The 14,292-nt window shown below is 39.6% G+C and overlaps 1 protein-coding gene across 5 annotated transcripts in view; it reads left to right on the top strand.

Moving 5' to 3' along the window:
* The window catches only part of fars2 (phenylalanyl-tRNA synthetase 2, mitochondrial), a 446,969-nt gene that overhangs the window by 190,202 nt on the left and 242,475 nt on the right, over nt 1-14,292 (top strand). The gene's annotated exons all lie outside the window — the stretch shown is intronic.

Raw genomic sequence — 14,292 nt, forward strand, 5'->3', positions numbered from 1 at the left:
AGATTATACTATCCTCAAAATTTTCAATTGACCAGATGCTTCCTCAATCATCTTCCAGTCCTACCTGACAAAAAAGAAGGCAGTTTCCCCAAGGAAATTCTGACAGAGCAGAGTAAGGGAAAAGAAGACACCTCTGTTTAACATTGGTAGTTGTCATATAACTAAAGTCAAAGGTCCATCTTCTGAATGTTAGCAAATGGAAGATTGAATAGGTGAATGGGTAAGCTAGTTAATCAGTACATTAGTCAGGCCTGGCTGGGTGTGGTAAGGTCAGGGAGGTAATTGGAAGAGTTAGAAGGTCGATAATCAGGAGGTTTTGCTTGGGACAGTGGTGAGAATTTGCAGTTCCCCAGATCTTAGATTATATTTTAAATCTAGTTAACTATCCTGGTAAAATCCTTTTGCTATAAATTCTGTGTCTTATGATCCTGCTCCACAGCTACCTGATGAAGGAGCAGCTCGCATAAAGCTAGTACTTCCAAATAAACCTGTTGGACGATAACCTGGTGTATGATTTTTAACTTTATCCTGAAAAAAGTAGTCTTTTGCAGAATCTCCCCAGAGAGAGTGAGATTTCCCATCAAAAGTTTAAACTTTCTAGGCAGTTACCGCTAAGGTCCATGTATCAGGACTTTCAAAGGCCCTGACATTTTCATTGTATGTCTAGAGTCTGGCAATACAAAGACTAGAAAATTTGGCTCATGATATACTTGTAAATAGCACTCAAAATCCTCTCTAGCCTTTCTTTATTTCCAATCGGCTAGTTCCTGAAAAACTAATCATTTTTCTAGCAAAAATGTTGTGCAGCCCCTTAACTAGTCCTGGTGGGAATTTTAAGTGTCCATTAACTGCTCAGGTTCACTCATCTGGAGGGTACTTACATGCAATTCAGCTCTTATACTAAAATGGCATGCTGAGTTAATCCTGAATTAAAATTGCATGTCAGCTGAATATTCTATCTTGGCCAACTCAGTGAGTCTTTGCTGAATAAAGCAGCCCTCAAAAGTCACCACCAGGTACTTCATTAGAGGGTAGAGAGATCAAAATATGTGCTCACCCAGATAGCTCTTGAACATATCTTTGATATTAGGTAGAGAACACCTGTCTAGACTATGAACTATATCTTTTCCTGTTGCATCTCCATGCCAAATGTGTCCAACCAGTCAGCACCCATTTGTCATGTATTAGAAAAGGATGTCACTTTTTCAAGTCTGTTTCTTATATCCTAGTCCTGAAGAGTGCAAGGCCAAAAGCTTTGGCTTTATCACTAATGTTTAAGCAGAGTATGAGTAGAACAGATTGCTTGTGCATACTGTCGGTCAGGGAGAGAACCAAGGCAAGATTTAACTTGGAAAATAAACCAACAAAAGCAAGATGAAACAAATAAAAAGAAACATTTGTCTAAGTTGACACATCCAAACACAAAATTATGCATCCTCTGTATTGAAGTTATAATAAAATTTCAGTAGGTATCAACAAACATGTTTGAACTGATCACTTCCAGTCCTCAATAAAATAAGGTTGTGACTTGCTACTTGACAATAGAAGATATTTGTGATATTGACAATGCTCATAATGCACAAACTATTGTTAAGCACAGAGCAACTCTTTAGAAGGAAGTTACAACATTAAAATCTGCTCACTGAGTGCATGTCAACTTTCCCCAGACCCTTATGCATTGGTCATAAACTGGTTTATGCATTTTCTGCACATAAAGAATGGATTCTCCAACTGTCTCTTAGAAGGGCAATGTGGGGAAAGCTTATGTCTGTTCCAACAAAGTGCCTTGATCCTAGATTTCCTGTTAACATAGGGGAGAGTCCAGAGGTGACTGCTGCTTCCATTGAGTGAGGTGACCTCACCAATACTGGTGATAGTGACAGTTGGCATCCAAGCACTACTGTAGTAGTTCTGGCACTTTTTTACGTTTTTGATTATTTGGGAATAATTTTATGCTTATTAGAATTTGGTTTAAATTAAAATAAAATACTGTGCATCAGTGAAATAACTTATTAGCCATGTTATTGAAGTGTTTTCAAACTAATAGAAAAAATAAAACTTTTCTGTTCCTTGTCAGAAGTTTATGTTTCTCCAGGAAATCAACTGGACGCACTACACAAACACAGTGGCTACAAGAGCAGGTCAGAAGCTAGGAACATTGCAGGAGTAACTCCACACCCCCCCCCCCCCCCGACACCCCAAGAAGGCTCCAGTCAGGAATATGATGGAATAATCCCCACTTGCCTGGCTGAGGGTAGCTCCAACAACACTAGAGAAACTTGACACTATCCATGACAAGAGTAAAAAGTGAGGTCTGCAGATGCTGGAGATCAGAGCTGAAAATGTGTTGCTGGTTAAAGCACAGCAGGTTAGGCAGCATCCAAGGAACAGGAAATTCGATGTTTCGGGCCTTCCTGGTGAAGGGCTCTGGCCCGAAACGTCGAATTTCCTGTTTCTTGCATGCTGCCTAACCTGCTGTGCTTTAACCAGCAACACATTTTCAGCACTATCCATGACAAACAAAGTAGCCCACTTGATTGGCAACACATCACTGATACTCAGTAGTAGCAATGTATACCTTTATACATTACACTGCAGAAATTTGCCAAAGATTCGTAGACAGCACCTTCCAAATTCAAGACTACTATCAGCTAGGAGGACAAGGGCAGCAGATATATGGGAACGTCACCATCTATAAAATCCCCTGCAATTCACTCACCATTATGACTTGGAAATATATCACCATTCCTTCACAGTTGCTGCGTCAAAATCCTGGATCTTCCTCCCTAATGACATTGTAAGTCTGCCTACAGCCCATGGACCTCAGAGATTTGAGAGTGGTGCCCACCTTCTCATGGGCAGCAGGGACGGCCAATAAAATGCTGGCCCAGACATCAACGCCTGCACCCAATGAGGGAAGATAGAAAGGTAGAAAGTGATAATAGTTGCTTGACAAAAAAAAAGAACTTTGTCAGCAGATTTCCTGGTGTTTGTAGAATTTTTGGATATACATCAGAAAAGAGTTTTTGGGGGTTGTTTGATATTTTGCAACATAACGACTGCAATATGACAAGTTCAAAAACATGTATAAACAAGTTAGTACACAGATAAATGGGACTAAATATTCTCTGCGTGAATAATAAGACATGGATTTATAATCATTTGTAACTACAGGATGTTCCAAAGCACTTTAAAGGTTATCAAGTATTGTACCTTGAATGCATAATTGCTGTTGTAATATAGGAAAAGCAGAAGACATTGCTTTATTTTCATCATTTAAATCTGCCTGAAAATTGTTAGAATGTATGACTTCAAATTTTGTGCATGTTGAGAATGCGATTTCATTAGTGGGCACAAAAAAATGTCAATTACAAAACACCTGTAACAGGGATCTTTCCATGTTCCTCTAGCAGCTAATACGCTATTTAGCCAAAATAAATGTTGAGAATATTTTGTAAATCAGATTTAATCCAGTCTGTGGCTTAATTGAGTTGAGATTATATGCAACTAATCGAAACTCTCCTATTGAGACATATGGTTCCAACATATATTAAGATAGTCTGGGAAAATTTATACGCTAATCTGGCCAATTTAGACACCATCCCTTTCCCCATACAGTTTGAGGTATTAGTATCACCAAGGTGCCACTTATCTGCTCACATGAATTGTTCATCCTCCATAATTAAGATGCTTTGATTCATGTCTCAGTACTTGATACACTGCCCTTAGGCAGTTTAATTTTTGACAAATGATTCTGCACTTTTGGTCATCTGTTTTTTTTATTATAAATGGTATACAGCACATGATAAGCCCGTCCTGGAGGCATGTATTGTAAAATGATATGCAAACTCAAATCACTATCCTATTAGCAATAAATGTGCATCACATCTGACTCCTGAGCACAACCCTAAAAAACTGTGACCTGCCATTTCAGCAGTGCCTCTCCAGTGTGAAATGAAATTATAATTAAAAATTGATTGGGAGAAACTGAATAATCCATGTAGCAGTACACATTTCTCTAATGATAATGTGCTAGCTCTTAGCTCTTCACTGTATCTTAGTTACATTATATAATGCGTAGGGTACTGCCGACCAATCATTAATTTGACTAGCGACTCTGTGTCTGTGCATTCGTATTTTAAATAGATACCATGTATCATTGGCTTTGGAATCCCACATCAATGTACAAAACACCATAGTTAAATAAAAGTTACCATGAATTTCAGGTAAAAATAAGTATAAAATGTTATAAAGACGTATAGCATGGAAACAGACCCTTTGGTCCAACTCGTGCATGCCAACCAGACATCCCAATCTGACCTAATCCCATTTGCCAGTATTTGGCCCTATTGAACCATTCCTATTCATCAACCTATCCAGATGCCTATTAAATGTTGTAATTATACCTGCAGGTTATTTGATTGTTGATGAAGTAATTCTGAATAACAGCAAACATCATCTGGGCAACAAAAAAAGCAGAAGTGATTAGATTTGTAAAATGTGCTGCTGTCTCTAGAAGAGCGCTGGAAGTCAATTTAGTATGCTCAGCAAAAACACATATAACCCCTCCCTTCCTTTTCAATTTTTGATGATTATACTATTTATTCTTTGGATAAAGAATTTTGCATAATCAGTATAAATGGCAAGTGGTTTATTGCACTAAAATGTTTTGAATTAAACTAGGATCCCGTGTATATTTAATTCAGTTCGGCTTCTGTACAGGTGAACACATTTTAAAATATTAACATTGAAAGTGGCTAATCAGAATGGTAGGGAAGAGAAATCTGAAAACTTGTTATTTGACTGTTTTGTATGCCTTCTGGCAACCAGTATCCAAATGCATTAAGGGTAGCCTGTGGATAACCCACATATATAGCTGAGGAAGTAATCTTTGCAAATGATTCAGAAGTATTTTTTTCAAAACAAAAAGTCAAAAATCTTACTGCTGTCTTTAAACAAAATATAAAGAACTGCAGATGATGGAAATATGAAATAAAAACAGAAATTTCTGAAGAAACTCAGCAGGTCTGGGAAGAAAGCAGGGTAAACACTTCAGGTCCATCGACCCTTAAAGGTAAGTTGGTCTGATTTTGTGGTCAGCAGCAAAGCAACTGTGCTTATTGCTAATAATGAAAATTGGCATGCAACATGAACTCTCTGGCAAGAATTTCACCTTTGTTACTTTGCTGTAAGATTGTAGCTGATTTCACCTTTCTGCAACGGGCATTCCCAGCATGGAACTGGGGTAATATCATCAGATTGTCCAAGCAGCTGACCACATTAAAAGAATATTCACAGGAAACAAAGAACTGAAATGAAATCTCTTTTAAAAATGTTCACACACAGCACGTTAAAGATTAGAAAATATATTTGGGGTAAAGTAAAAGCTAAAGCATTCTGAATTTTAAAGAATTATTATAAAAAGTGTAACTTAAAAATGTATGAATTAATCATAAAACAGCACTCCACAATTAGAATTTTTTTTTTACAACTGCATATGTTGTTCATAAAATTACACCAGACTGAACAAAGTGTAACTTTTCAGGGGTTTCAAAAAGTGAAGTAGGGGTAGGGAGAATTGAAAATTTTAGTGATTGCCAGCAATGGGGAAGGTGAGCCCTGAATGATTAGATTAGATTAGATTACTTACAGTGTGGAAACAGGCCCTTCGGCCCAACAAGTCCACACCGACCCGCCGAAGCGCAACCAACCCATACCCATACATTTACCCCTTACCTAACACTACGGGCAATTTAGCATGGCCAATTCACCTGACCCGCACATCTTTGAACTGTGGGAGGAAACCGGAGCACCCGGAGGAAACCCACGCAAACACGGGGAGAACGTGCAAACTCCATGACAGACCACAACTTCAGAATTTCTGTGCTAGTTTGTTTATGTGTTACACCTTGAAGCTGCAGTCAGTTTTAGAAGAGGTAATGATAATGAATAGTAACAGACCACTGAGAACCCTTCCTACTCTGACAAAACTCAGCCCATGAGACTGACTGCAATCTTGCCATAAGCCTTCAACTTCAATGTTCTACTAATTCCAGAGCCAATGTGCCTACATTCTGGTCACCACCAATACAATTTACTTTCACCTTGGCAAAAATGTCTGCCACCAGACCTACTTTTACTTGAAATGCTGTGATCCGTGACATAGTCACTTCCAGATTTAGCTCTCTATGTGTTTCCTCAGTCGATATTGCATCGATATTTGAGGAGTCGTGAATGGTGCTGAACATTGTACAATCATCAGCGAACATTCCCATTTCTGACCTTATGATGGAGGGAAGATGAAGCAGCTGATGATGATTTGACCTAAGACACAGCGAAACTCCTGCAGAGATGTCCTGGAGCTGAAGTGACTCCCCTCCAACAATCACGACCATCTTTCTATTTGACTATGAAGCTGTTAAATTGACATAAAAACCAGACTTTAAAAACTATCGTCTAATCTGTATGTAACTGTAGTCCAACACTCTCTTTTTCAAATTCTCACTGCAGCAAATAATGGAGAGTTATTGCCTAAAAGTTACTGTAAACAAAAACTCACAATGAAAGTGAAGCTTGGTTGTTTCAACTCTGGCTGGTTATTTTTTATGAGATCTATCCCTAAAAGAGACTAGAAATTAGAAGTAGCAATTAAGGGTAAGAGAGTTGTAGATTTATATACAACAGTGTGTACATGTACTGCAGATTTCATACATGTTCATCCTTTTCTGTCCCATTTAGAATTATTACATGAGCATATAAATAGATGCGATCAAAATGTCCTTTTATATAAGCAGTTCACAAGTTAACACATCCTTATTTCTGTGAATACAGCATGCTGCATGGACACATTGTATATTTACAGAAATAAAGAATGTGACAGGGCAATGATTTCTTCATTTGTCTATCTGCATGAAGTGAAGACAACACTTTATTTATTTGTTTATTTGCTTAACATTACATATATTTAACTTGTAGTCATGAAGAAAGGCACAAAGATCCACCTAATCCCAACTTTTTTTAAAAAAGGGGTAAATTAATTCTGACAAACTACCAGTGCCTGGAAAGCATATTTAATGCTACTGAAAATGAAATTATACAGTTGTACTAAAATCATGTGCAGTTTTATCAGATACATTATTCTGTTGTTTTAAGTGAATTACAGTCAAAGGCTTGAGCTACTAGAAGTAACAAACATTAGATGTTTTAACATCACTTTGAGGATAAATTTAAAGCAGTTAGTTTAACCAGGTTCCTGTATTTCATATCTTTGAGCTAAGATGCATATAAACATTGTCATAGTGTTAGTAAATATCGACTATTGAATTTTAACATCCATCATTTGATTGTGATACCTTAGACTTTTCTTGGACTAAAATGATTTTTAAAACAGCAGAAGCATAGATGTAAAATGGCTGCAGAGGTGCCCTGACTACAGATTTAGACAACCTTTCTGAAGCTCCTTTGCAGTGAATTAAACCATGTGCACAGAAATTACCATTTTTTGGTCAAAAAACATCAAAACTAGGCAAATAATTCAGTATCAAGAATGTTGTATACCCGAATTTAATTCACACTAGGATGCTTTCACATATTGGGAGATGAAAGACTCAGTTGCCAGTTAGGAAAGATAATGGAGCTAGAGCAGAGAGAAGGAAAATGAATTTGTAAGCATAAACGTGAAGACTGTCTCTTTCCCTGCATTTTTTCTTTTATCATCTTGAAGTATAATGCCTAGTGAAAAAACAAACTGGGGAAACCAAAGTTCACTGGAAACTCAAAGATACCTAAAACTTTTGCCACTGCTGAGGATACAACTCAGCAGTTGTAGAGCTGTGATCTCAGGCTTCCAGTATTTTAAGAACTTGTAAACTGTGTAGCCTTTATTATCTATAACAGATTCTGCATTTTAACCTTATTGCCTGTTTTGAAGTGTTTATGATGTTGCATTTTTATTAAAATTCCTTTTTTTTCTCTGTCAAGAAAACATCAGTATTTGTCTCCTTCAGTTTCTGATGAAAGGCTAACGCCTGAAACATCGATTCTCCTGCACCTCAGATGCTGCCTGACCTGCTGTGCTTGTCCAGCACCACACTCTTGACTCTCATCTCCAGCTGTTGTGGTTCTGTTCGCCGGGTTGGGAGTTTTTGTTGCAAATGTTTCGTCCCCTTTCTAGGTGACATCCTCCGTGCTTGGGAGCCTCCTGTGAAGCGCTTCTGTCATGCTTCCTTTGGCATTTATAGTGGCTTGTCTCTGCCGCTTCCGGTTGTCCGTTGCTCTCCGCTGCAGTGGCTGGTATATTGGCTCCAGGTCGATGTGTTTGTTGATGGAATCAGTGGATGAGTGCCATGCCTCTAGGAATTCCCTGGCTGTTCTCTGTTTGGCTTGCGTTATAATAGTAGTGTTGTCCCAGTCGAATTCATGTTGTTTGTCGTCTGTGTGTGTGGCTACTAAGGATAGCTGGTCATGTCGTTTCATGGCTAGTTGGTGTTCGTGGATGCGCGTTGTTAGTTGTCTTCCTGTTTGTCCTAGTAATTACACCGGCACCACTCCCCACCTCTTCCTCCGCTACATTGATGACTGCATTGGCGCCAACTTGTGCTCCCGCGAGGAGGTTGAGCAATTCATCTACTTCACCAACACATTCCACCCTGACCTTAAATTTACCTGGACCATCTCTGAAACCTCCCTCCCCTTCCTGGACCTCTCCATCTCCATTAATAACGACCGACTTGAAACTGACATTTTTTACAAACCCACCGACTCCCACAGCTACCTGGATTACACCTCTTCACACCCTATCTCTTGCAAAAATGCCATCCCGTATTCCCAATTCCTCCCCTCCGCCGTATCTGCTCCCAGGAGGACCAGTTCCATAGAACACACCAGATGGCCTCCTTCTTTAGAGACCGCAATTTCCCTTCCACAATGGTTAAAGATGCCCTCCAACGCATGTCGTCCACATCCCGCACCTCCGCCCTCAAACCACACCCCTCCAACCGTAACAAGGACAGAACGCCCCTGGTGCTCACCTTCCACCCTACAAACCTTCGCATCAACCAAATCATCCGCCGACATTTCCAACACCTCCAAAAAGACCCCACCACCAGGGATATATATTCCCTCCCCACCCCTTTTCGCCTTCCGCAAAGACCGTTCCCTCCGTGACTACCTGGTCAGGTCCACGCCCCCCTACGACCCACCCTCCCATCCTGGCACTTTCCCCTTGCCACTGCAGGAACTGTAAAACCTGTGCCCACACCTCCTGCCTCACCTCTATCCAAGGCCCTAAAGGAGCTTTCCACATCCATCAAAGTTTTACCTGACATTCACTAATATCATTTATTGTATCCGTTGCTCCCAATGCAGTCTCCTCTACATTGGGGAGACTGGACGCCTCCTAGCAGAGCGCTTTAGGGAACGTCTCCGAGACAGCCGCACGAATCAACCACACCGCCCCGTGGCCCAACATTTCAACTCCCCCTCCCACTCTGCCAAGGACATGGAGGTCCTGGGCCTCCTTCACCGCCGGTCCCTCACCAGATGCCTGGAGGAAGAACGCCTCATCTTCCGCCTTGGAACACTTCAACCCCAGGGCATCAATGTGAACTTCAACAGCTTCCTCATTTCCCCTTCCCCCACCTCATCCTAGTTGCAAACTTCCAGCTCAGCACTGTCCCCATGACTTGTCCGGACTTGTCCGACCTGCCTAGCTCCTTTTCCACCTATCCACTCCACCCTCTCCTCCCTGACCTATCACCTTCATCTCCTCCCCCACTCACCCATTGTACTCTATGCTACTCTCTTTCCACCCCCACCTTCCTCTAGCTTATCTCTCCATGCTTCCAGCTCACTGCCTTTATTTCTGATGAAGGGCTTTTGCCCGAAACATCGATTTCGCTGCTCATTGGATGCTGCCTGAACTGCTGTGCCCTTCCAGCAACACTGATCCAGAATCTGGTTTCCACCATCTGCAGTCATTGTTTTTACCTCAGTGTTTTGTGCAGTCCTTGCATGGGATTTTGTACACTACGTTGGTTTTGCTCATGCTGGGTATCGGGTCCTTTGTCCTGGTGAGTTGTTGTCTGAGAGTGGCTGTTGGTTTGTGTGCTGTTATGAGTCCTAGTGGTCATAGTAGTTTGGCTGTCCATTCAGAAATGTTCTTGATGTATGGTAACGTGGCTAGTCCTTTGGGTTGTGGCATGTCCTCATTCCGTTGTCTTTCCCTTAGGCATCTGTTGATGAAATTGTGTGGGTATCCGTTTTTGGTGAATACCTTGTATAGGTGTTCTTCTTCCTCTTTTTGCAGTTCTGGTGTACTGCAGTGTGTTGTGGCCCTTTTGAATAATGTCCTGATGCAACTTCGTTTGTGTGTGTTGGGGTGGTTGCTTTCATAGTTCAGGACTTGGTCTGTGTGTGTGGCTTTCCTGTATACCTTCGTGCTGAATTCTCCGTTCGGTGTTCTCTATACCATCACGTCAAGGATGGTACTCTCGTAAATCGGATTCCTGCGAGTGTGGCGTTGATGATCCGGAGTGCAGTTGAAACCATAACCTGACTTAGACACTACTACTGAGTCAAGACTGACACCTATGGCCACAAATGAAAAATTGTTCTTAACCATGGAGTTCTTAATGATGTTTTCATGCCAACCAAAGTCAACATCTCTAAAATGTGCTCCATGCAATATGTTGTTGAGAGTTCTTCAATGCAAAAGAAATTGTTGGATTGGATTTTAGTACGCAGGTGCATATATGTTTAGGAGTGGTTTTATGTCAGGAAAGTTTAAACCTGCTGACTCTGTTTCACTGTACCGTGTTAGGCTGTGTTAAACAGCCTTCTCATGAGAGATGTGAAGCAGTGCTTAGATAGCAGGATCAGTTTACCTAGAAAATAATTTTGGTGTAGGCTTGAGAAGGTGGTGTTGAGGGGATTTGGGTATTGCACATGTCAGAATATAGGGGTATGTGAGATTGTCAGATCACATTTTCTGCCCAGCTTAGACCGTTAAACCACTTTATACATTGGATCCAGGTGTGTAGCACCACACTTTTTTTCTGTTGACCTCCTGTATCTTCTCCAAACATACTTTTTGATTTTGACAACAAGCCTCTTCCTTTAAGTTATTTCCTTCCAGGTTTTATAATCCTGTGAAGTAAATTGGGCTTTAACCTATGAAAGTCTATCTTCCATTGCAACACTTCCCTCTCTCCTATCAAACTCCAACTTGCATGTTTAGCATGCACCTTTAAATACTGGAATTCAAATTTTGTTGTCTCTATTTACACTAATTGTAAAGGGAAGTTGGAAATTAAATATTATTAGAGTGACAATAGTACAAAGGCACTGACAGTACGGATTAATATGTTTCTGGGTTTCCCACATGCTTTTGGCCACCTCTGTTCTTAATATGTCCGCACATTAATATTCACCACTTTTTTTTAATAGATATTTTTATTGAAAATTTAACATGTTTTTACAAACTTACAAATAAAAAAAAACACAAGTACAAACACTAATATGCAATTAAATCTTAAATAAATAATAACCAAAATATGTCAAACAAAAAAAAGAAATACAGAAAAAAAAAGAAAAAGACGAAACTTAACTAACTACTAATCTAACCTACAACTCCACAATTAATTTGGTGAATTTAGACATGTGTGGAAACAAAAGGGATTGCTGTTTTTGAACTTGGTATGTGAACTTTTTTGTCTCTTTGTATTTTCTCAAAAACTGTATGAAATCTTTTCAGCTGAAATACTCCCATTCCAGTGGAGAAAATGACAGCATGATTTCCTCCAATGACAAAATGCATATAGCACTGAATAGTCCATTCAGCCTAACATGTCTCTGTTGACTCAAAATAGGAGTAATTCATCCAGTGCCTCTTCCTGCCATTTTCCTGTTGCCTTTCACATCTTTCCTCTTCAGTTGCCTCTTGAATGCCTCCATTGAACCTGCCTCCACCTTATTGTCAGCCAATGCATTCCAGAGCCTAACCACTTACTGTATAGATAAATGTTTTCCTCATATTACCTTTGGTACTTAGCTTAAATCTATTTTTTTCTCTAATTCTTAATCCTTTCAGTAATGGGTACACTTTCTACCTATCTGCTCAGTCTAGATCTGTTAGGATTTTGAATATCTTTACCAAGCCTACACCAAATCTATTCTTCTTCAAGAAAATCGGTACCAAACTCTTCAAACAATCTTGAAACCTACCCCCCTCCCCCCCCCCCGGAACATTACTTGTGAATCTTTTCCGCTTTCGCTGTAATACCTTCACACCCTTTCTAAAGTGTGGCACCCAGAACTGGACACAATACTCCAGTTAAGGATACAAGTTTACTATAATCTACTTACTATTGAATTCTCTGCTCCAATTAATAAAGCCTGGGATGCTGTCTGCATCTTGTGAGAGAATTGAGGACCAGAAAGTATAATCTCAGAGTAATGGGTCACTCTTATAAGAGGAGGAATTTCTTCTCAGAATTTGTGGAATTCTTTACCACACAGGGCTCTAGAGGGTGGATCATTAAGTATATTCAAGGCAGCGATAGTGAGATTTTTTAATTAGTAAGGGAATGAAGGGTTATGAGGAAAAGACAAGAAATGGAGATAAGGATTGTCAGGTAAACTGATCTTGAATGCCAGAGCAGTCTTGAAGGGCTGAGTGACCTGCTGCTCATTTGTCTTATGATCTTACACCTGATTAACTGTTTTCTTAAACTGTCTAACCACCTTCAATGATTTATGCCCATGAGTACTCAAGTCCCTGTGCCCTACGCTCATTTTAGCACTGTACTGTCAATTTTACATTGTTTCTGTGGTTTTTTTTTACCAAAAAGAATCACTTCACACATGTATGCATTAATTTTCACCTCCCACTTGTCCACCCATTCTAGAAATGTCTAGTAGTGTTTTCTACCATAATGATTGGAAATAAGCTTGGACACTTTAAAGATTCAGAGTTACAGAAAGTGCTTTGTTAATAAGATTCAAATGAATTCCCAGACTTAGACGTTTAATTAAAAACCTCAACAGTTCTTTTCTATCACTTAGATAATCTAGAAGTAACTATTGAATTTAAGCCTAATGAATGTGGTATTGGAATTTTTTTTCATTCACTCAAGGGTGTGGGCTTCACTGGGTAGACTAGCATTTGTTGCTCATCCCTGATTTCCCTGAAGAAAGTGGTGATGAGCTGCCTTCTTTAACAGCTACAAGCCGTTTGATGTAGGCAGACCCACAGTGCCATTCAGGAAGAAGTTTGAGAATTTTGATCCAGCAACACTGAAGAAATAACTACATATGTCCAAATCTCATTGGTAGGTGGTTTAGTAGGGTACTTGCAGGAGGTGGTGTTCCCATATATTTGCTGCCTGTATCCTTCTAGCATGAGTTTGAAAGGTGCTCTCTAAGGAGACGAATTTCAGCTGTGGAGTTTGTAGATGGTACACTCTGCTGCTGCTACTGAGCATCTGTACTGGACAGAGTGAATGTTTGTGGATGTAGACCTCTTGTCCAACCGCTCCAGAAATGTCTAAGTCCTTAAGTCTTTTATTTTCTCTCATACTGGTTGACAACAAGATCGGACACTATAAGAATTAAGTAAATTAAGTGTGTCCGAGTGCTGTGGAGTGAAAGTTGTTTAATCTTTGTGACAGTCATGAAGTTTCTGATTGTCAACATAATAGTTTTGTAAAGTTGTAGCATTACCAGGACAATGTGATGTTTTGCTAGTTTTCGTAATGATCTATGGCCTGACATCTTTAATTAAAGGTGAGCTACTGTGAAACACCTTGGTACGTCATAGAGTATTAACAGTGTGACTTTGTCATGATGATTGTCAGGTATCAGCATGTCCCAAAATACTTTAAAGCCAATTATGTATTTTTTTAGTGTTTTCAATTTTAATGTTGTATGCAAATAATAATGAGATATTTGCCAGTAATCAATTGAGTTTGATTGAGAAAAATGATTAGAACACATGTGATAAATCACCTGCTCTTAAGATTGAATCTTGAGATTGAATCCATTCACCTGAGGGGGAATTTGGAGTCTCAATTTGACTTCATGCATGGAGATGCTTTTGAGATAGTTTCTGAAAAAAGCGGGTTCTGAAATTGAGATTACATTATTAATCAAGATTACATTAAATTTGATTTTTTTTTGTGTGACTGAATGAATCAATTACGTCAAAGTAAAGGAAGTGCTAGGAAACAGTGACTACAATGTGATTGAATTTTACTTCTAGTTTGAAAGGGAGAATACTAGGTCTAAGACTAGCAT

The sequence above is a fragment of the Hemiscyllium ocellatum genome, chromosome 34 (assembly GCF_020745735.1).
Source record: "Hemiscyllium ocellatum isolate sHemOce1 chromosome 34, sHemOce1.pat.X.cur, whole genome shotgun sequence".
NCBI lineage: Eukaryota > Metazoa > Chordata > Chondrichthyes > Orectolobiformes > Hemiscylliidae > Hemiscyllium > Hemiscyllium ocellatum.